Source organism: Chiloscyllium plagiosum, unplaced genomic scaffold, assembly GCF_037043375.1.
Source record: "Chiloscyllium plagiosum isolate Xiang-an unplaced genomic scaffold, Cpla_swu_hap1 HiC_scaffold_8, whole genome shotgun sequence".
Taxonomy (NCBI): domain Eukaryota; kingdom Metazoa; phylum Chordata; class Chondrichthyes; order Orectolobiformes; family Hemiscylliidae; genus Chiloscyllium; species Chiloscyllium plagiosum.
In genome coordinates this window covers 17,075,682-17,102,698 of record NW_028270146.1, presented here as the reverse complement: position 1 = coordinate 17,102,698, position 27,017 = coordinate 17,075,682, and the positions used below count along the sequence as shown (strand labels likewise).

The following is a 27,017-nucleotide window of genomic DNA, read 5'->3' as shown; positions in this document are numbered from 1 at the left end:
AATGTCCAATACCTCAGTCTGAGGCAGTGCTTTTACAGGAAAGAACAGAGAAATTTAGGTTTGACCATAACACCATTAGGCATAGATGAGGAAGTAGGCTATTCAGGCCATCGAACTGGTTCTGCCATTCATTGGTTGTTCATGGCTGATCTGATAATCCTCAACTCCACTAGCCTGCCTTGATTCCCTTACTGGTTAGAAATCTGTCTATCTCAGCCTTGAATATCCTTACCAACACAGCCTCTGTAGCCCTCTTAATGAAGATTCTACAGATCCATTGCCCTCTCAGAGAAGAAATTCCTCCTCCTCTGTCTTAAGTGTATGCCCCTTATTCTGAGATTATTCTCTCTGGCCTTCAACTCTCCAAAAGGAGAAACAACCTCTCCGTTGGGTGGATTCAGTGAATGAACAGAGCAGTCATGATAGCAGAACAGGCACCCAGTTTAAATGGGTGACTAAGTTTGGAACATTTTCATATCTCCGTTGGAATATTGTAACTTATCCTTTGAAACAAACGTGAAAAGTAATTAGTGAACAAAATAATGAAGTTGAGACTGGTGTTTAAGGTGATAATTAATGTCCATATGAGTTGAATGAACCTAAACAAGTTCACTGAAGCAGGTACCACACAATCTAACTGCAAATTACCACGAACAATATTAACATTTTAGCAAGAGCTTTGTATACAATGAATTATAAGATTTGTTATGACTCTTATCTTTATTCATGGCAATTTGATATGGCACCTTGACTTTCTCTGATCTGAAATCTGTTCATGCTGTGAATGGGTCAGTGTGATTAATAAACATTTTTGAAATGGAATTTCTCATAGCCTACTCATCGTATATTCGTGTTTCATTGGATGAACAGGCAAGCAAATTCCAATTGAATTGTCTAGCGCAGGCTAAATACCGACATCAAATTTATTGTTGGAAGAAAATTCAAATTGAAGTGAGATGGACCAGCAGGCAAATAGCGACTAATACTTGCAATCCTTTTATCAAACAAATGTAAGAAGAATTCTTAGAGCATTTATCAACATTTTAATTCTTTCTTCCTCTGGTTTGGATAGTTACTTGAATGAACCATAGAAAGGGGAACAAATGGTGCTCTTCCAAGTAACATTTTACACTTCAGATCGAAGTGGGAATTTTTTTTAACAAAATGGACAGCGATATATCAAGAAATCTCAAACAAAAGCATAAATTGCTGGAAAATCTCAGTATGTCTGGAAGCATCTGTGGAGGGAAATTGGAGTTAACGTTTCAGGTCCAGTGAGCCTCCAGTCTTTATCAAGAAACTTGATGTTTTCTCAGCGACGCAAGTTTTTTTTACTATTTATGCAGAGGATGTGGGTTTTGCTGGCTTGGTCAACATATATTCCCCATCACCAATTGTTCTTGAGAAGGTAGAGTCAGGTAACCTCTGGAACTGCTGCACTCCATTTAATGTAAGTAGACCCACAATGCCAAATTCTGGGAGATCAATCAAGTGGCGACTGCGCAATCTGTTAACTGAGTGGAGAGAACAATGATGGTAGGTCTTCCACTGTCTTGAGTAATCCTGGCCTGATGTAAACTCTTTGAAATTTCTCCCTCTGATCACAGGCTCCTCAGTGACAGTGACAGCAGCAGATTACTAACCTTAGCAGTCCTGAATAAGTCTGGTCAATGCATTCTCCCCAGACCCGATATGAAGGAAATCCAGCAGTTAGAGTTTCATTTGGCAGACATACCCATGTAATAGACTAGTTTCTGAGATTAGATATTTCAGCCAAGGGGTAGAGGGTCAACAAGTAACACATCAAGGTGTTGTCTCCTCAAAAACAAACGTAAGACACATGAGCAGGAGCAGGCCATCCGTCCTATCAAGTCTGCTCTGCCATTCAGTGAGATCATGGCTGATCCGATAATCCGTGACTTCACTTTCCTGACTTTCCCCATGTTGATTAACAGTATCTCCCATTGCCTGAACTCTTTACAATGTTAGATCAATGGTTCGTAATGTTTCCAGGTCAGAGACTGTTCCTGTCAACCCCAACTCCAAAATTAGCCAAAAAAGCACTTTCTTACTCTGTGCAGACTGGAGGAATTGAAAAGCCACCTTTTGAATGAGTAGGTTTTCACCAGGGAGAGTTTGATGCCATCAGTGAGCAGCTAATAAGTACAAAAGGTTTGGAATTTATTTCAGTAAGACGTTGGAGTTTGACTTTGTGCACGAGTTAACAGGGTATCATCCTGAAATATCCCATGTACGGAACTTAAAGGTTTCTTCAGTAATGCTGCCGGTGCTGAACTGCTGTCACAGGGGAAACCATTTACAGTGTTTAGTCCAGTTTTCACCCCTAGCTGTGTTGCATATTCAGTGATGGGAATGTAGGTCAGCTCAATTTGCTGTGTTAACACCAAAGAAATAAGGCACAAAGCAGAATCGGCATTTGTTTGTAGTGTGTAAGTTCGTCTATTTTCGATTTTTCTGACCTTATTCACTGTATTTCTGATCAGGCGCCTGCAACGACTTTAAGTAATGCTATAAAACATAATTAAATCAGAGAAACCCGAGGGGAAAATGTATCAGATTCTGAGATAAATTAAAATGTTGCAGTCATAACTGAAGGCAAATCCCATCGAGACTTCAGGCTTTCCAAGCTATTTGTCTCCTTAGAGAGGGCTGCCTAATGCCCCTGAGTCCATGCTGAGTAAACTCATCTCTGATGCATGTCATTGGCGTCCACCCCTTGGGCTACAGAAACATTTAAAATCCCTGCCTTTATCTCTGTAACCTTCTGCAGCACAATTACTACACCACCAACCCCAACCACCAGATCTCTTGAGCTCCTTGAATTCCGGCTACCCCTTCAGCCACAGATTTTATTGCTGTGTCATCGGTGGCCTCACTTTCAGATTTCTGTTTACCAAACTCTGAAATCTCTCACATACACACGCACACAATTCACACTCACCTGCACACTTCTATTCACCTACATACACAAGTACATATTCTTTGTTTCTCACACACACAAACAATGCTCATACTCACCTACACATTTATATTCGCCCCCACACACATACACATCTTCCCACACATAGGCACATATTCGCCCACACACACCCATGCGCATGCACACACATGCACATTTTGTCCTATTCGATGCCTTTAAGCTTACTTTTTTGGTCAAGACTTTCGTCACCCATTCTAATCTCCTGGTGTGGTTAGGTGTCAACATTTGGCTGAAACTACCTCTATGAAGCCATTTGAGGTGTTCTAGCTGGATTTATCAAGTGTGGGTTCTCCCTCTATCTTCCGACTCCAGGTGATTGGGGCCAGTATTCGAGTGCCCATATTGAGTGTAACTCAGATAAATTATGATGAAAGCTCAGGAGTCGGATCGAGGCTGAATTTGAATGCCAGCCACAGGGGTGGAAGATGCATATTTGACCCACTGCTGCACCTGTTCCCAAGCAAGTATCATGAATGTCCACTCACACTATCCACCATCCAAACAAAGAACTTCAACATCCAGAAGGCCTGACTATTCCAACTCATTGTTGGTTGATCTCAGTAACCTCTATAACTTTGACTCTGTCCAAAATTGCACCAAGTCCCATTTATCCGCCACACCAGTGTACACTGGAGCAAAATGTAATATCTTAAAATTTGCTAATGATACAAATCTGGGTGGAAAGGTGAGCTGTGAGATGTTGCAGTGAGATATGGACAGGCTGAGTGAATGAGCCAATGCATGGCAGGTACAGTATAATGTTGGTCAATGTGAGGTTATTCACTTGTGAGCAGAAACAGGAAGGCAGATTATTATTTGAATGGCTTTACATTTATAGAGGGGAATCATAGCGTCATAGAGGTGTACAGCACGGAAACAGACCCTTCGGTCCAACTCGTCCATGCCGGTTAGATATCCCAACCCAATCTAGTCCCACCTGCTAGCACCTGGCCCATATCCCTCCAAACCCTTCCTATTCATATACCCATCCAGATGCCTTTTAAATGTTGCAATTATACTAGCCTCCACCACTTCCTCTGGCAGCTCAATCCATACACATACCACCATCTGTGTGAAAAAGTTACCCCTGAGGTCTCTTTTATATCTTTCCCCTCTCACCCTAAACCAATGCCCTCTAGTTCTGGAGACCCCAGGAAGAGACTTTGTCTGTTTACCCTATCCATGCCCCTCATGATATTATAAATCTCTATAAGGTCACCCCTCAGCCTCCGATGCTCCAGCGAAAACATCCCCAGCCTATTCAACCTCTCCCTACAGCTCAAATCCTCCAACCCTGGCAACATCCTTGTAAATCTTTTCTGAAGACCTGGGATTCCTCATTCACCAGTCACTGAAAGTAAGCGTGCAGGTGCAACAGGTAGTAAAGAAGGCAAACGGTATGTTGGCCTTCATAGTGAGAGGATTCGAGGACAGGAACAAGGATGTCTTATGGTAATTATACAGGACATTGGTAAGGTCACACCTGGAATATTGTATCGTCCTTAGCTGAGTAAGGATGTTCTTGCTATAGTGTGAACGTTTACCAAATTGATTCCTGGGACGGCAGGACTGACGTATGGGAAAGGTTGAGTCGGTTAGGATTAAAGTATATTCAAAAAGGGTGGGGCTGGAAAAGCACAGCTGGTCCGGCAGCATCCAGGGAGCAGGAGAATTGACGTTTCGAGCAAGAGCCCTTCATCAGGAATGAAAAGCTTATGCTCAAAATGTTGACTCTCCTGCTCCTCGGATGTTGCCTGACCTGCTGTGCTTTTCCAGCACCACACTTTTTGACTCTTCTCACCAGCATCTGCAGTGGTCCCTTTCTCCTAGGATTATATTCACTGGAATTTAGAAGAATGAAGCGAGATTTCACGGAAATCTATAAACAGGGCTAGACAAGTTAGATGCAGGAAGGATGTTCCTGATGGTGGGGGAGTCAAGAACCAGAGGTTAGAGTTTAAGGATAAGAGGTAGATTTTTTAGGACTGAGATGAGGAAAAATTAGTGAGCTCCCACCACAGGAAGTGGTCAAGGCCAAAACATTAAATATTTTCAAGAAGGACTAATTCTTATGGCAAAAGTGATCAACGGATGTCGGGGGAGGGTTGACTTAGGTAATTGAGCTCGATGATCAGCCATGATTGTATTGAATGAAAGAGTAGGTTCGAGGGGCTGAATGGCCTACTTATGCTCCTAGCCATTGTGCTCCAATGTTTCTGCGACCTAAATTGGCTCCCAATTAAAATTCCCAATATTGTTTTCTGATTCCACTGTGACCCTGCCCACCCTTATTCCTGTTGGTTCCTCCAATTCCAAAACCTTCCAAGATATCTGTTTTCCTCCCTTTCTACCCCTCTTTAGCATCCCTAATTTTAGTTGCTTCACGGTTGCTGGCTTGCCTTCAGCTGCCAAGACTCCTATGACCTGAAATTCACTGTCTAAATGTCTCGAGTGCTCTTTTGGCTGTACTCCTTTAAGAGGTTCCTTAAAACTACCTTTTGATCAGGTGTTTGGTCATCTGCCTTTGTGATGTTGTTGTGAGAAGTGGTTTGAGACAAATAATTACCTTCTAGTTGTTATAAAAATGCAAGACTTTGAAGTTATTGAATAAATTACAGTTATCAAATGTACACAAAAAACGTGCAAAAACTTTTTTGTACCATTAGAAGGTTATGGTATTTTCAGAATTTACAATCAAAAATGAAATGAGAATAACGAGAATGTTGCCAGGGTTGGGGGATTTGAGCTATAGGGAGAGGTTGAATAAGCTAAGGCTGTTTTCCCTGGAGCGTCAGAGGCTGAGGGGTGACCTTATTGACGTTTATAAAATCATGAGGGACATGGATAGGATAAATGGACAAAGTTTTTTTCCCTGGGGTGGGAGAGTGCAGAACTAGAGGACATAGGTTTACGGTGAGGGGGAAAGATATAAAAGAGACCTAAGGGACAACTTTTTCACACAGAGGGTGGTACGTGTATGGAATGAGCTGCCAGAGGAAGTAGTGGAGGCTGGTACAATTGCAACATTTAAAAGGCATCTGGATGGGTATATGAATAGGAAGGGTTATGGGCCAGGTGCTGGCAGGTGGGACTAGATTGGTTTGGGCTATCCGGTTGGCATGGACGAGTTGGACCGAAGGGTCTATTTCCGTGCTGTACATCTTTATGACTCTCTGACTCTATAACTACATCTTACATTTACATAGCAGCTTTAACATAAAGCAGTGCTCAACCTTTCCTAACAGTGTTTGACAAAAGAATATGATGCCATACCATATAAAGAAAGCTTGATCAATGAGGTAGTTTTTTAAGAGATGTCTTAATAGAGTTAACTGAGCTGGAGAGCAGTAGGGAGAGAATTCCAGAGCTTAAGACCGAGGCAACCGAAGGTGCAGTCGACAATGATGGAATGACAATAATACTTCTCCATAATATAAACACTATCATAAAGTTGTCATAGCCCACTTTATTTTGATCAAAATTTGCAGATTAAATCCACTTACTGTGAATTGTTAACACACTGTTTCCTCCATTATTATTCACCAAAATGTATTCAAGCATATGTATCACATCAAATCCCACTTAGCTCATGTACTGCCCTAGTACTAGAGTTTTTCAGTAAATGTCCCTGAGGCAGTAAAAGTGTTGAGTTATGATTGCCAGCAGATCACTTACAGCACCCAAGGTAGATCTAACCATGCAACTTCGAGTTGAAAGTATAGTGAATGCTACTTTTCCTAAAATGTAAGATCAGACACTTTTTTATAAACACTCCACTTGAATTTGCTCTGAGCCATGTAATATTTTTTATCATGCTTTGTAGATGGATTTTCATTTCCTGAAGGGATGAATTTTACAGCCAGATATGTGAACAGATTTCAAGACCAACATCTAATAAGCCTTTCTCATGCAAGGCCAACTGTGAAGCCATTAACTTGCTGCTCCCTGTAAACCCCCCCATTGTGAACCCATTAACCCCCTCCTCCCTGTAATGCCCCCACTGTGAATCCATTAACTCTCACCTCCCTCTAACCCCTCCCTTCCCTCTAACTCCCCCCCACTTTGAACCCATTAACCCACACCTCCCTGTAATTCCTCACTGTCAACACATTAACCCTCACCTCCGAGTAAACACCCCCATTGTGAACCCGTTAACCCTCACCTCCCTCTAACCCCACCCATCAACACATTAACCCTCACCTCCCAATAAACACACCCACTGTTTACACGTTAACCTTCACCTCCCAATAACCCAACATATTAACCCTCACCACCCTGTAACCCCACTCATTAACACATTGACCCTCAATTCCCTGTAACCCCACCCATCAACACATTAACCCTCACCTTCCTGTAGCTCCCCAACTGTGAAGCCATTAACCTTCACCTCCCTGTAACCCCACCCATCAACACATTAACCTTCACCTCCCTGTAATCCCACTGGTATCAACACATTGATCCGCATCTCCCTGTACGCACCCCACTGTCAATACATTAACTTTCACCTCCCTGTAACCTCTCCTATAGTCAACACACTAACTTTCAACTCTCTGTAACACCCCCACTGTCAAGCCATTAACTCTCACCTCCCTGTAACCCCCTCTGTTAACTGCTTAACCCTCACACCTATCAAAACACTCCCACTCTGAAGTCACTAAGCACCACAACTTTACAAACTCCTTCTATGAAGGTGTGATTTCATCACTGAACCAAATCCTAATTTGAATGCACAGAGAAAGAGCCCATGACTGAGTAAACTGCTCATTCCCCTTGGAAAAGGACAGGATCAGTGGAATTACTTCCTTATTTTATCCATTCTTTTAAGCCACTTATGAATTGCTAACAAAATCCATGGAAGTGGCAACAGATTGGGAAAGGGAAGTTGAGGTGGAAAATCTGTATTGAATGTTGGAACTGTTTCTAGGCTGATACGTCCTGTTTCTAGTGATGTGTTCATGGTTTATCCTGTAGTGTTGGTCGGAAAGATGTGTGCGGGAGTGTCAAGTCAGGAAACGAGTGCATAATGTGTTCCAATACTCCGGAGGGAATGTTAATGGAGGTACCTGCAAGTCTGTGTAAGCACGGAGGTGCAATGAGAAGACCGAGGGATTGGTTTGTAGTTGGGGAATGCAAGTCTCCCAAAGGATTTTGTCCATCTGAATGCATCGAATTAACAAGTTACTGCTGTTCACTGTTACCAAAACAAAAGGCTTGGTATTCATTATAAGGAAATGACTGAGATGACAAATAATGAATACGTTGGGGGTGCGGGGATCTGGGGGAGGCTGATTTTGCTGTTGGTCTATTCAATGCTGTTTTGTGAATTTTCAACCTGGATGTTCAGGAAATAGCAGATCAAAGCTACTCTTCAATGAATTACAGTAAGTGGCTTAGAGATGGAAATGGAGCAGGTCTTGCGAACCAGAACTGTTCACTGGTCAGTTGAATACACAGTCCAGTGCTCAGTTCTATTGCATCGTTTACTTAGAGGCTCAGAGTTTCTTGTTTATCCTTAGTTTCCCCGTCATAGAATCCCCACAGTGTGGATGCAGGCCATTCAGCCAAACTGACCCTCCAAAGAGCATCCCACTCAGACCCAGAACCATACCCATTCCCTATCCCTACATTTCTGATAGCTAATTCACCTAGCCTACATACTATGGGTAATTTAGCAAGGACAATCCACCTAACCTGCACATCGTCGACTGTGGGAGGAAACCAGAGCGCTCAGAAGAAACCTATGATAATACAGGGAGAACTTGCAAACTCTATGCAGACAGTTGCCTGAGGCTGGGATTGAACCCAGGTCCCTGCGTTATGAGGCAGGCACTGAGCCACCCTGCCACCCAGCATTGTTTAAAATGACTTGATACCACTGAAATAAAGAAATCCTGCTTCATGATCTTTGGGCTATCCACGCTTGTTGCCTTTAAAAGCAAAGCAAAGCTTAAAAGAAAACTATACACTGCAGCCATCATCCATTCCCTCTTCCATTTAAACCATGGATAGCCCAAAGATCATGAAGCAGGATTTCTTTATTTCAGTGACATTAAGTCATTATAAGCATGATGAGAAATGGAGGATAAGAAACTCTGAGGCTGTTTGTATGTGATACAAGAGAATTGAGCATTAGGTAGTGTTTTGAGAAGACTTGTAGCTCAGGTTGAGGTTCTGGGTCTAGATTTGCTCGCTGAACTGGAAGGTTCATGTGTGTTCAATTAGATAGTGTGTTCAATTGACCAGTGAAACCATTTCTTCATCAGGTTCAGTCACATTGAAAATTAATGGCCTACTCACTGAATATCCTGCTGGCCTCACCTTAACATCTGTTGATATTTAAATTCTGCTAGACAGGAGATGGTGGCAGTGTCACTGGGTTAGTAATCCAGAATCTTAGACTCATGATCTGAGAAAATGCTTTCAAATCCTAGCGTGGAAAATTTGAATTCAATTAAAGCGTAGTGGTGACCATGTAGCCTCTGTTGATTGTTGCAGAAACCCATCTGGGTTCACTAATATTTTTCAAGGAAGGAAACTTTCATCCTTACCTGATCTGGCCTACATGTGACTCCAGACTCTCAGCAATATGGTTGACTCTTAACTGTCCTCCAGCCAATTAATGATGGGCAATCAATGCTGGCCTAGCCAGTGATGCTTACATCTCATGAACAAATAATTTAAAAAATGCAAAGAAACCAGCTCTATCCTTTCTTTGATAGAAAGTTCCCCTGTACTTTGCAACCCAGGTTATTTCTTAATGATTTTGGGCTGCAGGATTGGCTGATTGCTTGTAGCCACAGTGTTCCAAGATTAAGAGTAGCACTTACTGTAAAATAAAGGAGGAAAGAAATGGCATTTCTATAGCTTCTGTTATAACCTCAGGACTTTAGCTGTGCAACTAATGAAGTGCTTTTGAAGGGCTTCCATTGATTTAATGCGGGTAAATTGGCAGTCAGTTTGCATACAGCAAGATCCCACATTGTAGTAGGCTCAGTGGAGAGGCTTTCTAAAATGGCACACTCTTAGAAAGGTTTAAAGAGCATGGGGAATATGTCTTTTACTCTGAACTATTCCATACAAAACTCTAGAACTAGATGTCACATTCTAAGGCTACTGAATAGGCCACTTGGGACTGAGGTATGAAGTTCCTTCACCCAGAGAGTGCTGAGCCTGTAGAATTCTCTGTCACAGAAAGTGGTTGAGGGCAACACATTGGCATGTTTTCGAAAAGTAATTCCATTTAGTTCTTGGGGCTAAAGGGATCAAAGGGTGCAGGGAGAAACTGGGAACAGGGGACTTAGTTGGATGCTGCCTGACCTGCTGTGCTATTCCAGCACCACTCTAATCTTGATTCTGATCTCCAGCATCTGCAGTCCTCACTTTCGCCGACTTAGTTGGATGATCAGTCATAATTATACTGAATGGCATGGCAAGAGCAGGCTCACATTGCCTACTCTGCCTATTTTCAATGTTTTTATCTTTTGAAAAGAATGGATGGTATTAAAGGGGCAAGGATCTTGTTTCACTGCATTGAGTGCTTATCAGGCATGTCACTGGGCAGCAGTAAGCTTCTCCCAGGATTAAGGACCCCAGAAGAAGAAGGTTTCTTCCACATTCTCCTGTTATTGCTCAACAGCGTCACCAAGGAGATAGTGGTCACTGTTGGTACTGCACACAGCTGAGGCTCAAGGTTGTCGATGTACCCAGGTACAGGTGAGTGTCACAGGGCAGGGGCCACAGAGAGGAGTTGGTAGCAAAGGGATTGGATCTCAGTGACCACCACACTTCCTGATGCCAGCTCACTCAGTCAGACAGTGGTGTTCCTTTAAATCAGCTTGACCCCAGAATCACACAATATTTTGCGAGTGGCTTATCCTCCACCTGCCTCTGGCTGTTCATCAATGGCAGTGGGATAAGGGTCTTACCTGGACACTAATTGAAATAGCTTCATAAAGGCCAGTATCCCATCACCAAGTCACCTTATATTTACACATGCATAGTATGTGACACTGATCCAGCTAGCTCAGAGCCAGCTGCGAGAGTGAGTAGGACCCCCCACACTCTTGTTTATGTCTGTCAGCCAGGGCTCCCTGACTGGATCAGGTTAACAGCCCCAAACAAGCCATTCTATGAGGTCCACCTGGCTGACATTGCTGTAATCACTACACAAGTGCCCACTTACATAAAATGGAGGAGAGGTGGGACGGGTGTCAATGGGCCTTTCTGCCTTGGTCTTAATTGAAGTAGAAATGGAAAGTGGTGGAGTCTCTATCTGCCTGAATAAATGGACCTCTTTACTCCAAACACACCATGGGTTGGGCATTAAATTCCACCCAATCTTCTTCAAAGATCATCGCATGTGAGTGAGGATCAGGGAGGAAGAATTTTATTTTGAAGAAACTGGCAACATAGGTTTAATCAGGTTTAGTGAGCGACTATAGGCATGATTTTCCCATTATTTTTCTGAGTGCAGAGGGCAAGCTGTGTTAATTAGCGACTAAGAAATGTTAGCAAGTGCCTCACCCTGTCACAGCACCTCGTCATTCGCATCCCTGCACCAGCAGTGACTAACCTACAGGGACACTTCCATTTCCGCCTCCAATCCATGCCTCCAATGCCTGTCCAGATTGGAGGTCTTCTTCCATCCCGGGAAACAATTTGCCCTTGCTTCCCAGGGGTGCAGGGGGTGAATTGAGATACTTGTGTAGCCATTAATCCATCACTTCAGTGGCGACAAGTCAGCAAAGGCCTTGATCGACCTATCTACCCAGCAGTTAATCGCTGAGTTAATGACCTCTCTCCAGGACCAACTCACTCTACTATTTCTCCCTTTTATCCTCTTCTTTGGCCACCTTCCAGAAAAGGGAAATTCTGCCCGAGGTCTCCACATTAGTCACGTACCTCCCAATGAATGCCTTTGACCCTGGTACATGGTGGATTTTAATGTCCTCCCTCTGAGTGATAAGGCTCTCTCAGTCTTGAGTTTCTCCTTGTTGCCTTGCATTGTCTTTTTCTGATTTATAAGATTGTTTTGTTTGGAAATCAATGTTGCACACTCCACCCTTAATCCATTAACAATGAGAATAATATAACAGGTAAAATGCAGCCATCAATCACAAACTTGCAACAAATCCATTTTTACCAGCTGCCAGACAGCTTGTGTGAACAGTGCTTTTAAATGCAAATATAATTTCTGAGACATACTTCTGTGACAGAAATGTCTAAATACTGCAATTGAATAATTCCAAACATTTTTCAGTAAACAGCTCTCCATCGAAAACATCGCTATGCCACATCAGCGTGCTGATTTGTGTTGTATTGTCAGTGGCCATCTCTGTCCATAGCCAGGGCTCCTTGGCCCTTTGATCCTGATGTAGGTTGACCTAAACCTGTCCTCACTGATGTCCAAGGTGCACACTTATTGGCAGAAGCCACTGCTGGGTGGTGTTGATATGATCTTCACCCATTCACCATTCCTTTCTTAATCATGAGGGACTGAGGCTAACTGTAGTCCATCTTCAAGCAGTTAAATTTAAAGAACTGACTAAATCTGTGACTTGCCCACTTTCAGCAGAACCTTCCTTCGGCAATGGACTTGTACCTGCTGGCTGAAGAACCAATGGCAGTGTCCAGTTCTGGGCTGGCATGGTGGCTCAATGTACCATTGCTGTCTCAAAGCGCCAGGGACCCAGGTTTGATTCCAGTCTCGGGCAACAACCTGTGTGGAGTTTGCACATCCTCCTTGTGTCTGCATGGGTTTCCTCTGGGTGTTCCAGTCTCCTCCCACAGTCCATCGATGTGCAGCTTAGGTGGATTGGCCATGCTAAATTGCCCTATTGTCCAGGAATGTGCAGGCTATCCATTGGAAATGCAGGGCTACAAGGCTGGGGGAGAGTCTGGAGGGGCTGCTCTTTGGGGGGGTCAGTGTAGGCTCAATGGGCTGAATGGTCTCCTTCCATACTGTAAGGATTCTATGATTTCTTTTGGCTCTTTCTTACATTGATCTACACCCATACTTCTCTCATGGTACAGGATGACTCTCGCTGATTATCTGGAAAGTCACAGACTTACAGAAAACTATGCAGAAAGTTGCAGTAAACCGATGCAAAATATTCCCTCAGAGAATCATAGCAGGGAACTGTAGGCTATTGGTGTGATGTGTATCTATGTCAATCTCTGCAACCACAGCTCTTTAACAGCTTTCCATTTCGCCCTTAAGGGAATACAATATCCTGCAAAGATCTTTACTGAATTGTCCCACGGTGCTTTCACAAATGGCGCTGTACTGATTGAGTGTGGTATCTGATTTAACTGCATGTGCAATGCTGGCTTCAGTCCTGCAGTGCAGTTAAATTTCCCAGCTTTCTATTTGAAATTTACAAGCACCTCGCATCTAATCCCAGGAGGGGCTCATGTAAGTTGCAGCAATTGACTGGTGCCAACAGTTTGATGGATGGAATTCTGTGAAAACGTAGGCACTCAACTGTGTCTTAGTTATGGGTATGCAGTCCTTTGTTTGACACTAGCTCATGTCTTTGGTGAGGCAAGAGAGTCTTTCTATAATGTGCAAAATATGTTGAATATGCACATCTTTGAATCCTTGAAGTAAACTTGCAGGACAGAAGCAAGTAATTTGTCCCAGCTTTTTTTTGGATTTGTTTCTGCTCTATCTGTGCATCCGCACACCTCTCATGATCTCGTTCTATGACCATATCCTCCAACCCTTTCTCCCATACTTACCTAGCTTCCTCTGAAATGCATCGGTGTTCCTAGCCTCATCTTTTCTCTGTGACACTGCATTTCAGGGCTGGAGGAGACATGAACGCACCAACCTTTGTTTCTTTGTTCTGAAAGGGAATTGGTTTTATTGTTTTCATCCCTTAAAGACCATTGGAGATTTAGATTTATTTGTCTAAGCCTCTATTCATGCATGAATGGGAGGTGTACCCTTAAAAATAGTAGACAACTCTTCAATTTGCTACAATGATTTGTAGTATTTTTAGTTAACAGTGGCTCTTATTTCTGCTGTTCTGTCGAATGATCTTAAAGCTCCTTGCCCAAGCACTGCACTGGTCAACATTCCATTGCAGATTCTTTTTGGCCTCCTCATAGCTTACTTTTTATCATCAGCCACCTTGGGTTCATTAAACTCAGTTCATCTGAGTGATTACCCTAGATTGTAAAAAGCTGAGTCCGAAGCATTGGTCCACCAGTCACAACTTGCAGTCCTGAAGAAATATTCCTATTCATTGCTATTCCTTGCTTTCCATCATAAACCGCAAAAGCTAGGAGCAGGAGTAGGCCATTCGGCCCCTCAAGCCTGCTCTGCCATTTAATACAATCACAGCTGATCTCATCATGGCCTTGACTCCACATGCCTACCCACTCTCCTTCAACCCATTGCTGGTCAAAATCTATCAATCTCCTTGTTAAAATTGTCCAAGCACTGGGGGATAATGAATTCCACTGTCTTTTAATGAATTCTCAGTCCCGATAAATACACTACTCCCATGAGCTCAGGTCTTGTGTAATAACCTTTTACATAACATCTTATTGAATACCTTCTGAAAATCTAAATATGCTATTTCATGAATTCACTACATCTATCCTGCTTGTTATTCTTGATTAACATTAAGGGACAAACAAATTTAGAATGCCTGTATTGATTAAATATCATTCCATATTTGGAATTGCATTTTAGTAGTTTAAGGTTAACATTCCAGAAATGTTACTCGAAAAATGGGGATAAACAACCCTCGTAGTTGACAGTGGGTAAATTTTTAAAGGTTATAATGTGCAACTAAATTAATATTCACCTAGAAAGACTGAGGTTAATTAGGGCTGGCACGTATGAATTCATAAAATCCAAGTCATGTCTGACAAACCTAATGAGGCTCTGTGATGAAATAATGGAATGTATTGATAAAGGACATGCAGTTAATGTTGTATAGATGTTTTTCAAAAGGTTTTTGATAAGGTGCCACAGTGGAGTCTTGTTTGATAAACCGAAGGTGTACAGCATGAAAAGAAATTTAACAACATGGACAGAGAGCTGATTTAAAGACAGGAATCAGTGTTGACTAGTTAATGGGTAGTTTTCAACCAAGACAATGTAACAGTTGGAGACTTCCAGTGCCATTATTGGAACTGCTGTTTGTCTCAAAATGTATGCGCGTGTACATGCTTCTATGGGAGAGGTTGGAAGATATTTTTGTTTTACAGAAAGGACAGGGGGAAGTTGATTTTCGATGGGATTACCTTGCTTTGTTTGACTGAACATCTGTTTGCATAGACAGATAACATAACCACTTCCATCCCCACAAGGGTTTGGCAGAGTAGGAGAAATTCTGCAGACATTGTCTATCCTAAGAACATCCTACCAAAACCAGAAACCAGATTATAAGTAGTCATTTAGTAGGATAGAACTTGAGTATTGTTGAATAAAAGGCATATTGTGTCGATGTATTTCATTTTGCATTCATCAGGACATTCACAAGAATGAATTGAATTGAATTGAATTTATTATCACGTGTCCCGAGACACAGTGAAATGCTTTGTCTTGCCAGCAATACAGGCAGATCACAGAGTTAGGTAACTTAGATAAGTAAACAATAGATAAACAGCGGCAAAAACAAAAACACAGGTACAGGCGAATGTTAAGAGTTTGTGAGTCCATTCAGTATTCTAACAACAAGAGGGTAGAAACTGTTTCAAAATCAGCTGATGCGCGTGTTCAGGCTTCTGTACCTTCTCCCCGATGGTAGAGATTGTAGACAAACATTTCCAGGGTGGGATGGATCTTTGAGAATGCTGGCGGCCTTTCCTTGACAGCAGGCCTGGTCGATGGATTCTGTAGATGGGAGGTTGGCCTTTGTGATTGTCTGGGCCGAGTTCGCCACTCTCTGTAACCGTCTCCGATCTTGAATAGTACAGTTGTCATACCAGGTGGTGATACATCCAGACAGAATGCTCTTGATGGCGCACCTATAAAAGTTGGTAAGGGTATTTGCCACCAGGCAAAATTTCCTCAGCTGCCTGAGGAAGAAGAGACATTGTTGGGCCTTTTTAACCTGTGCGTCCACATGAAGAGTACAAGAAAGCTTGGTTTGGATGACCACTGCCAGGAGCTTGACCCTCTCCACTCATTCTACCTTTGTGCTGTTAATATGTAGGGGGACATAGTTAAAAATCACACAACACCAGGTTATAATCTAACAGGCTTAATTGGAAGCATACTAGCTTTTGGAGCGCTGCTTCTTCATCAGATAGTTGAGGAGCGGTGCTCCAAAAGCTAGTGCTTCCAATTAAACTTGTTGGACTATAACCTGGTGTTGTGTGATTTTTAACTTGGTCCACCCCAATTCAACACCGGCATCTCCAAATCATGACTAGGGGGACATGAGTGACATCCTGCCAAAAGTCAATAATGAGTTCCATGGGAATGCCAGTATAGAGGGAAGGAACATGTTATGCTGCATGAAAAGGGAGTGATGATGGATAGGCTAGTGGACTCTGATTGGTAGAAGCATTGCCACATGGAATGAAAAGGTGATTTGATTTATTTTGGTCACATATACCTAAGTACTGTGCTACTTGGATGATGACTGATGGTTAACTGCCAAGTTTTGTTTCAGTTTAAACCAGGCAGGTTGACTCTGATTGATACTCAGGGCACTGACTTGACCAGTGAATGATTGTCACCTGAAACTTGAAAGTGATCAGAAAGGATCTACAAGGATGTTGCCAGGGTTTGAGGAGTTGAGCTACAGGGAGAGGCTGAATAGGCTGGGGCTGTTTTTCCTGGAGCGTCGGAGGCTGAGGGGTGACCTTATAGAGGTTTACAATATCATAAGGGGCATGGATAGGGTAAATAGACAAAGTCTTTTCCCTGGGGTGGGGGAGTCCAGAACTTGAAGGCATAGGTTCAGGGTGAGAGGGGAAAGATATAAAAGGTCCTAAAGAGCAATTTTTTCACACACAGGGTAGTGTGTGTATGGAATGAGCTGCCAGAGGAAGTGGTGGAGGTTGGTACAATTGTAGCATTTAAAAGGCATCTGGATGATTATGTGAATAGGAAGGGTTTAGAGGGATAAGGGCCAAGTGCTGGTACATGAGATGAGATTGGGCTGAGATATCTGGTTGGCATGGACCAGTTGAACTGAAGGGTCTGTTGCTGTGCTGTACATCTCTATTACTCTTTCTTTTTAATGTTGAAGTGGCCACAATGTATGTTCTTTCTGTCTGCAAAATATAGGGCCCCGGCTGTGCATATGAGGAGATTTGAGTAAACGCATGCCCACAATACGAGCTCGATTAGCAATTCTAAATTGATTGTGTGTATAACTCCTCAGCACACTCAGGATTGTCTAGTAAGTGTTGCCTAATTGCAGAATCACATCTATTATTGGACACTCTGTATTAAGGTTCACATGCTAGTGGCTTAAAACAAGTCCTGTTGAAAACATGCAATTGGATATGAGCCACCAGCCTTTGGGATGTACAGTGTTGAGAGTGTGTTGCTGGAAAAGCATAGCAGGTCATGCAGCATCCGAGGAGCAGGAAAATTGATGTTTCGGGCTGGAGCCCTTCGTCAGGAATGCATTTGGGATGTACAGTCTACAGATCTGGCATCACACCAACATTGAAACTCATATAGCACATTAATCATATGCGATAGGCAGAATACCTTCTTGGCTTGACAGAATCATCCTGTTATTGGCAAGTACTACTTCTACATAGTCACTGTGTGTAGCTGTTATCTTCACCTGGTGGCTCAAGTGTTTGAGATACCTTACTCTACCTTAATCTGAAGTGGACTGGGCATCTTTCAGGATAGAAAAGACAATCTTAGAAGATGTGATATCAGTTTGACAAAGGTTTGACTGGTTTAGCTAATTTGACAAGTTTCATCTTGAAATGGAGCAATCAGACAAACTTCCTTTCCTTGCTGTGCTGGTTGAGTGATCTTTACATCTGTCACCTGCAAACCTAGCTTTCCTGGTCAGTACATGGCCTCGGGAATCCTATGATTCTTCGCTCTATAGGACTAGCCTCATCAGCAACTTCATAAATGGAGCTTAAATTAGTTGCTGATTGTATAAGCTTGGCACTGAAATAGAGACCATCAAAACCATTCTATGCGGTAGTTTCCTTTTACTCATTCATGGAATAAGGGCATCATTGGCCAGGCCAGTATTCATTGCCCATCCCTAATTGTCCAGAGGGCAAATAAGAGCCAACCACATTGCTGTGGATCTGGAGTCACATGCAGCCAGACCAGATAAGGATGACAGTTTCCTTCCCTAAAGGACATTAGTGAACCAGATGGGCTTTTCCCAACATCAACAATAGATTCATGGTTATCATTAGTCTCTAAAGTACAGATTTTGTTTCTTCATATTTAATTTAAATTCCACCCTCTACCATCGAACCCTGGTCCCCAGAACATACCTGAGCTTCTGGATTAATAGTCCAGTGATAATACAACTAGATCATCACCTCCCCACAGTGGCTGCCCAGATGAGATTACTTTTCCCTGTATATACTGTCAGTGCATGAGCAGGCAGTCCTGAAGATTGCCTGGCCCTCCTCAGATTACCCTGGGAGGGTAAATTTAAAGTTCATTTTTAAAACGTAAACAAAGCTTGGTAGTTAACTGTCAGTTGTCATCTAGCTGGTACATCTCCGCAGTAACACCTCTACCAATCAGCGTGCTCTCTGGTCTTGCAGTGTGAAAGATTGTCTGTCTTTACTTCGGTATTCCTTGGGAATGTCCTGATGAGTGCAAGATGAAAAGCTTCGACAAAATGTGACTTCCTCCAGCAGAACTATAATATCTTCTAAAAAGAAGCAAATAGATAAATATTTGATGTCGAGAGATGGAAGCAAATATCTGTCACCTTTGGAAGCTGGCACAGGTGCTATCATTTGAATGGGGGAGGTGATGTCGAAATGGTAAAGACACTGGACTAGTCATCTGGAATGCTAGGCTAATGTTCCGAGAAGGTGGAATTTAACCCATTGTGAAATTTGAAATTAATAATAATCTGGAATTTTAAAAAAGCTGAATGATCACAATGTAAACACTGTCAATTGTCAACAGAGAGATGCCTGTGGTCCTGTGGCTGATTACCTCTTACCAACTCTAAATTGCATCCTTGAGAGTGTATTGACAACTGTAGGAATAAGAGAAATAAGTGAATGATAAAGTAAAACATGCATGAGGGCAGCTATCTTATTTGAGGAGACTAAGAATTTATGTTAAAATTGGGTGTTGCTGCTGACAGAAAGCAGTAGGATCTAAACTCCTTATATGCACGAAACTGTCCTTGCTGCATAGATACACAGGGGACCAAAAGCTGGGACTTATCCCCACTGGAAAGAAGAGTGAAGAAAAAAAAATCACTGCTCTCTAGACATTTCTGTGTTTTGGATCTGCTGCAGTGCTCCAACAAGACTCAGCGCAAGCTGGGAGAACAGTAGCATGTCTCCTGCTTGGGGACCCTGCAGTCCTCAGGGCTCAACATCAAGTTTGGGGCATTTCATGTCTTTTATCCACCCCCATGCCCCTAGTTTCTGTCACCACATGGGCTACTTTTAATATAACCAACGCCACAGGTTGACAGTGTTGTCTCACAGCTTCAGGGACCCAGGTTCAATTCCAGCCTCGGGCGACGGTCTGTGTGGAGTTTGCACATTCTCCCCGTGCCTGTGTGGGTTTCCTCCCACAATACAAAAATGTACAGGTTAGGTGGACTGGCTGTGCTAAATTGCCCACAGTGCATAGGGTTGCAGGGGTTGACTCTTGGTGGGAGGGTCTTGCAAGGACTGGTATGGGCTGAATGGCCTGCTTTGACATTGTAGAGATTCTATGATTTCCACCTACTCATTGTCCCCATTCTCAGTTTTTCTTTTTCCCTGGCTTGCTTTCTCTTGCTCTCTGGGCTCCACATCCACCTATTGGTTTACTCCTCCCCCCCCCCCCCCCCCCCCCCCCCCAAACCCCTGTCATCAGCGTATACACCACTTTTCCTCAGCTCCAATCAGTTCTGAAGAAAGGCCACTGGACTTGAAGCATCAACGCTGTTTTCTGTCCACAGATTTGTGGAGTTCTTCCAGCAATTACTATCTCCCCTTGCAGTCCTGGATCACAGAAACCCTGTTTTCCCTGGCGCATCGGAGGCTTATAAAATCATGAGGACCATGGATAGGATGAATTGCCAAGATCTTTTCCCTGGGGTGAGGGAGTTCAAAACTAGAGGGCATAGCTTTAAGGTGAGAGGGGAAATATTTAAAAGGGAGCTAAGGGGCAATTTTTTCACACAGATGGTGGTGCATGCATGGAATGAGCCTCCACGGGAAGTGATGGAGGCTGGTACAATTGCAACATTTAAAAGGTATCTGGATGGACATATGAATAGGTAGGGTTTCAAGGGATATGGACCAAATGCTAGCAAATTAGATTAGATTACTTACAGTGTGGAAACACGCCTTTTGGCCCAACAGGTCCACTCCAATGCGCAACCCACCCAGACTCATTCCCCTACACCTAACACCACGGGCAATTTAGCACAGCCAATTCACCTAAACTACACATTTTTTGGACTGTGAGAGGAAACCGGAGGAAACCCACACAGACACAGGGAGAATGTGCAAACTCCACACAGTCAGTTGCCTGAGGTGGGAATTGAACCCAGGTCTCTGGCGCTGTGAGGCAGCAGTGCTAACCACTGTGCCACGCATAAGACTAGATTAGTTTAGGATATCTGGTCGGCATGGACGAGTTGGACCGAAGGGTCTGTTTCCGCACTGTGTTTCTCTGTGACTCTAAATGTGCAACAATCAAGTTAGGTACTCACTAACCGCACTTTATCTGCATTTTATCAATGAAGCATACAGCCAAGTGCAGGTCCAAATCTTGGAAACATTTGGCTGAATCCTTTCAGATAGGGTAGCGACACTAGATGGTGCTGTGACACTAGTTTGGGCAGAGATGTGTCTCACCCCCTTTCACGGTAATTTGTAGGAGAAAGACTCTGAAAGACGTATGGAGGAAGGGATTTATTTTCTGCTTCTCTAACAGTGTAAATCTTTGCCTCTGTCCACATCAATTTTGGAGATGGAGGGCTTTTGAAAGCCAATATTCCCAATGCAAACTGTTCAAAAATAAAATAAAGCAAAGTATGTCCTACTGATTAAGACTCAAATGTTATAAATTTACCCATTGAAAACAAATGACGATTTTATGATGAGGGATGGGGCTGTGCACTTCCTGTCTGTTTTCTTAAGGGGCTTTTTTTCCTTTGATGCAGTATCGTGACTTTTAAACAACACAGAAAGAGAAATCTGTGCAGAATTTTCCAGTATTCATCTGATTAAATGCTGCTCCGTGCCTAACTCATCATCAGTCTTTTCATTGCCCCAAATACCAATTACCTTGGAGAATGTTCATTCAAGCCATGTAATGAATGCATTCTTTTTATGTTTATGACCTAATTTTTTGCTGTTTCTGCATTTTTCTTCCCATTGATTAGATAGCTTTCTTGCACAGAAGATGGTACTGTGGCATTCAATACGGTCATATTTCGAATCAAATAAAAGGCTCTTGAGTGCTGGGGTTGGGGAAGAAATATTCAGCCCTCTTTGTTCAACAGGCCAGTTGCACAGTTAGGTTCCATGCCCATGTTTTATCATTCACAGAAGATCACAAATGAATGGCACAACATCAGTAATCCATCTGCAAATGGTGCCAGGTATTCCAAGGGTGCATTGGAGGGGAAAGTAGTAGTGTAGTGGTTATGCCTTTGGCACTGGTTATTAAAAGATTAATGCTGTGACTGAGGCAAGGGGTTTAAATGCCATCCCTGCAACCAATGGGATTTAAACAAAATGTGGAATTAAAAGCTACCATGGCAACCAGGAAACTGCCTTTTTTTGACATTCAAAACCCCATCTTCTTCAATGGAGTGTTGAAAGCTGAGGGGTGACCTTATCGAGGTTTGGGAAACCATGAAGGACATGCAAAGGGTAAATAGAATAATCCAAAACTAGAAGGCACAAGACGGAAAAAGTTTAAAAGGGACCTAAGGGGCAACTTTTTCACACAGAGGGTGGATGCATGTGTGGAATGAGCTGCCAGAGGAAGTGGTGGAGGCTGGTACAATTACAGCATTTAAAAGGCATCTGGACGGGTATTTGAATAGAAAGGGGACAAAAGCCAAATGGGATTAATTAAGGATATCTGGTTGGCATGGACGCGTTGGACCAAAGGACCTGTTTCCGTGCTGTGACTTACTCCATGTAGGGAGAGCAAGGTGGTCTGGCAAGAAGTGTGACTGTGGACCCTCATCAGGAGAACTAGCCCAAGCAACGATGTGACTCAGCGTGGCTTCCTCGCAAACCACTCAATTCAAAGACAGGAGACAGGCAGCAGATGCTGGCCCAGAAAAAAGCTGCAATCCAACGACCTTCATTTGTCCAGTCCCTTTCGTAACATGGAAATGTACAGAAAGGCACTTATGGCCATTGAAGTATTTCTTGATAAGTAATCGCTGTTATAATGTAGGAGGTGCAGCCACCAATTTGAGCAAAGCAAGCTCCCACAAGCAAAACGCAATAATGGTAAGACCATCTTGGTTTTATTTTTGTGTGTGTGTGGTGTTAGAGGGTCAATATCAGCAGTCACAGCGAAGGGGAGTCACCCTGCAGTCCTTCCAAATGGTGCAACAAAATCTTTCACAGCCCCGAGAAAAGGAAGGCAGGTCCTCAGTTTAATGCCTCAAAATGAAAAACAAGCACATCCAACAAAGTAGCACTCCCTCAGCAAGTGCGCTGGGATTGAATATGCCTCCTCAAAACTTCAATGAAAGAACAGCGTGAACTGTTCCAATTTTTACCTCAACTTTCCATCCCTGTATACCCCCGATAATCTTTCCTCCTCTTGAAAATCAAGGATCCATCTACATCTGCCTCACAAAGCATCAACTCCCTCTGTTTGCCTCTGTCCATGACCTACGAGCTTCTAAAGTCTGCAGTTATCTAATCTTTGCTACTAGACTAAACTCTTTATTATTTAATATGAGGTTTGACTCTTAATAAACAAAAGGTTCTTTGAGAAAGAAGTAATTTTTCCTGGTGGTGTTCAATGAGGTCAGGTGGAAGGAAGCTTCTGTGTTGGCTAAACACCTGTATAGGTCCTCATTCCTGAAGAAGGGCAACACGTTTTTAAGCTCTGATCTCCAGCATCTGCAGTCCTCACTTTCTCCTGAGTTCTCTGAAACCATGAAAGAGATTGTCAAAGTAGTTGCAAAGAAGTTGTTTCCACTTGTAGCAAAGTTTAAAATTGGGGTCAGATATCTGTCATAGTCAACTAATAAATCCAGTGCCTCTCTTTTAGAGAGTGTTTAGAGTGGGGAACATGGTACAATGGAGAGGTATTAAAGAGAAACTTAAATTAGTACATAAGGGAAAGAAGGAATAAAAGAATATCCTGTTAAAGTTAACAAAGGAATAGAAATGCATCAATTCTAGCCTTGGAAGTTCTCATTGTTCTCCCAGAGCTTACTAGGATGCATTTACCAGCTTAAAATAAATAGAAGGTTGGAAAGATATTGAGAAGGAAACAGTCACCAAGGTGATATATTCATGTCACCCTAAGCTGGTTAGATATACATAGAATGGCCTCAGTTGCTATTTCACCTTGTGTCGCATTTGCATTCATGTAGACAAGTCTTCTTACAGTATTAATGATTCTGCTGAATCACTGAAATATAACCCTTTCCATCTACAGCTTCCAGCTAATTTACAATGGCATGTGACTATCCACTGGAAGAACATTCCCACCAGCCTCCCTACACAATCTGCAGAATGTACAAGTACGTTAGTTACTGTTAGTGGCTGTTACTTTTTTGACATTCCAAATGGCCGAAGTCAGCAGATTGATGTGCTTTTCCCCACATCTGGATTTGTCAAGGTCGCCAGTATATGTCCCTCACTGGGAAGGCAATGGCCTAGTGGTATTACCACTGGACTGTTCATCTAAAGACCAAACTAATGTCCTGGGGATACAGGTTTGAATCCCGCTGTGGTAGATGAAAGATTTTGCATTCAATTTTAAAAACACATCTGGGATTAAGAGTCTAACAATGACCATGAATCCATTGTCGATTGTTGGAAAAACCCACCTGGTTCACCAATGTCCTATATAGATGGAAATCACCATCTTTACCTGGTCTGGCTGACATGTGACTCCAGACCCACAGCAGTGTGGTTGACTCTTATCTGGCCTCTGGGCAATTAGCCATGGGTGATAAATGCTGGTCCAGCCAGCGATGCCCTTATCCCATGAATGAACAAAAAAAGACTCAATCCAGTGAAGAAGGCTTTGGCACAGGGCCTTCATCAGTCAGGGCACTGAGTATAGAAGTTGGGAAGTTGTATTGGAGTTATACAGAACATCGGTGAGGCTTCACTAGGAGTATTATATTCAGTTTTGGTCATCTTGCTGAAGGAAGGATGCTATTAAACTGGAAATAGGGCAGAAGAAATACACAAGGATGTAGCCAGGACCCAGTGGTCTGAGTTGTAGGGAGAGGTTGGTCAAGCTAGGACTTTTTTCTTCAGACCTTAAGATATTGAGGGAGGATTTTATAGAGGTGTATAAGATCATGAGAAGCATGGATAAAGTGTATGCAAACAGTTCTTTTTCCCAGGGTTGGGGAGTCGAGGACTAGAGGGCATCAGTTTAAGGTGAGAGGGGAAAGAATAAAAGGGAACCTGAGGGGCAGCCTTTTTTACACAGAGGGTGGTACACATATGGAATGAGCTTCCAGCAGAAGTGGTTGAGGCAGGTACATTAACACCATTCAAAAGGCATTTGGACAAATACATGGAAGGAAAGGATAGAGGGATATGGGCCAAGTGCAGGGAAATGGGGTTAGAGTGTGGACATTTTGGTTGGAATGGGCCAGTTTGAGCCAAAGGGCCTGTCTCCGTGCTGTAGGACTCTATGTTATGGAACATGTTGTGCACACATTGACAGCTGCATTTCATTCATTGCAACTTGGTACTAAACTTCAAAAATACTTCATTCGATTCCAGTGCACTTGGAGCATCCTGACATTGTAAAAGTCATTATGGGAATGAGAGTGTTTTTATGCCGAAAACAAAAGTGCTGGAAATCACAGCAGGTCAGGCAGCATCTGTGGGGGGAGAGAGAGAGGAGAGAGAGAGAGAGAGAAACAGACATATAGACAGAGAGAGAGAGAGAGAGACAGAGAGAGAGAGAGAGACTGAGAGAGAGAGAGAGACCAAGCTCTGATGAAGAGTCATCTGGACTTGAGACATTACCTTGCTCTCTCTCCACGGATGCTACCTGACCTGTTGAGATCTCCAGCATTTGTTGTTTTCAGTACAGATTCCAGCACTTTGCTCCTGCAAGTGTTTTTATACCCCTGAGAAAAAGAATCGAGTGAAATATGGTCAGGATATTGCTGTATAACATGTATTTTGTAGCCATGTTTGGAGGCTTTCAAGGCATTAACTTCTGGGACCAAATGAACGATGCTGCTCTTTGGTTAGGTGTTCCTCTCCATGGGATCTATCCAAGGGTGCAATGTTAAATACAGCAAGCAGCACAGATTAAAAATCAGACATACCATCTCTGCTGGAGTCGTTTAGATGACACAAGTTAGTTTAGAGGTTTCCGGGAACATTCCCAACTATTGAAGAGACGGTTGTTATTTCTGACAGCGTTGCTTAGACTGTTTGTTGCAAACATCATCGTGGGAGATAGGGTTAGTTACTTGGCTTCGTCCTCAGCCTTACTGCTTGAGTAGATAGGAATAGAGTCAACAAGGAGATCGTCAGAATGCGAACAGTAAGAGGCCGGTGTGGATATGGAATAGAAAGGAAAGGAATGCCAAAAATGAGGGGGGAAAAAAGTCAAAAATCAGGCAGGGCACATTACTAATTATTTATTCTTGTTTTCCAAGGAGAGATCATGAGCCAGGTAAAGGAAATGGGAATTATTTGTATCCATATGTTCACTAATCAGCTGGAAGATAAAGCAGCTTAATGAATTGCATCATTTCAATTCTCAGTTCTCCCTCCAGAAGGAATAAGGAAAATAATAACACAAAATATCCCAGGTGATTAGAAAGAGATAACAGTCTGGATTTGTAAAGGGAATGCTCATGCCTGACAAACCTGATTGAAGTTTTTGAAGAGGTGGCGTCACTGCTGGACAGGGGAATGTCTGTGGATATTAATATGTGTTTCCAAAGGAATTTAATCACATCTCTCAGAAGAGAGTGATCAGCAAATTTGGCGCTTTATAGATTTGAAGGCAAGTAATTAACCTGGTTAGGAAATTGGCTGGGAGGCAAGAGTCCAAGAGTAGGAATAACAGACTTTTACCACTCTCCTGAACAGGAGAAGTGTCCTGCAGGAATTGTAGTTAAGGATTGCCAAGATTGTGCTTTGCTAACAGGTGTCCTTTAGTAGGGGTTAGTGTTCTGGTCATTTTACACGACACAAAGTCTTTGGGAGGATGGCAAACAGTCATTTGGTGAACATGGCTGACCCATTGCAAACAATGTTTGCTTTGCAATAAGTGATGGAATTAGCACAATGACAAACAAGAGCAGGTCAGAGGTGAAGAATCCTGCAACGAGTAACTCACCTTCTGACGCCCCAAAACCTGTCCACCATCTAGTCAAAAGTGTGATGGAATACTCACTATTTGCCTGGATGGGTGTAGCTCCAACAAATCTAAGAAGCTTGATACCATACAGGACAAAGCTGCCTGCTTGATTGGCATCACATGATGACACCTTCCATCACTTTACTGATGATTGAGAATAGACTCATGAGGCATTAATTGGCCTGGTTGGATTTTTTCGGCTTTTTGTACAGGATGTACCTGGGCAACTTTCCACATTTTCCAATAGATGCCAGTGTTATGGCTGTACTGGATTAGTTTGACGAGAGATGCAATTAATTCTGAAGCACTATCATC

The 27,017-nt window shown here is 42.8% G+C and overlaps 1 protein-coding gene and 1 long non-coding RNA gene across 29 annotated transcripts in view; both read left to right on the top strand.

Annotated features, from left to right (window-relative positions):
* Positions 1-27,017, top strand: part of LOC122553369 (neurexin-3) — a 2,038,938-nt gene that overhangs the window by 983,729 nt on the left and 1,028,192 nt on the right. The window lies entirely within an intron of this gene.
* Positions 22,581-27,017, top strand: part of LOC148149346 (uncharacterized) — a 131,301-nt gene continuing 126,864 nt past the window's right edge. The window contains exons 1-2 of the long non-coding RNA XR_015757745.1: positions 22,581-22,621; positions 23,790-23,874. This is a non-coding gene — a long non-coding RNA (uncharacterized LOC148149346). The remainder of the gene's footprint in view (positions 22,622-23,789; positions 23,875-27,017) is intronic.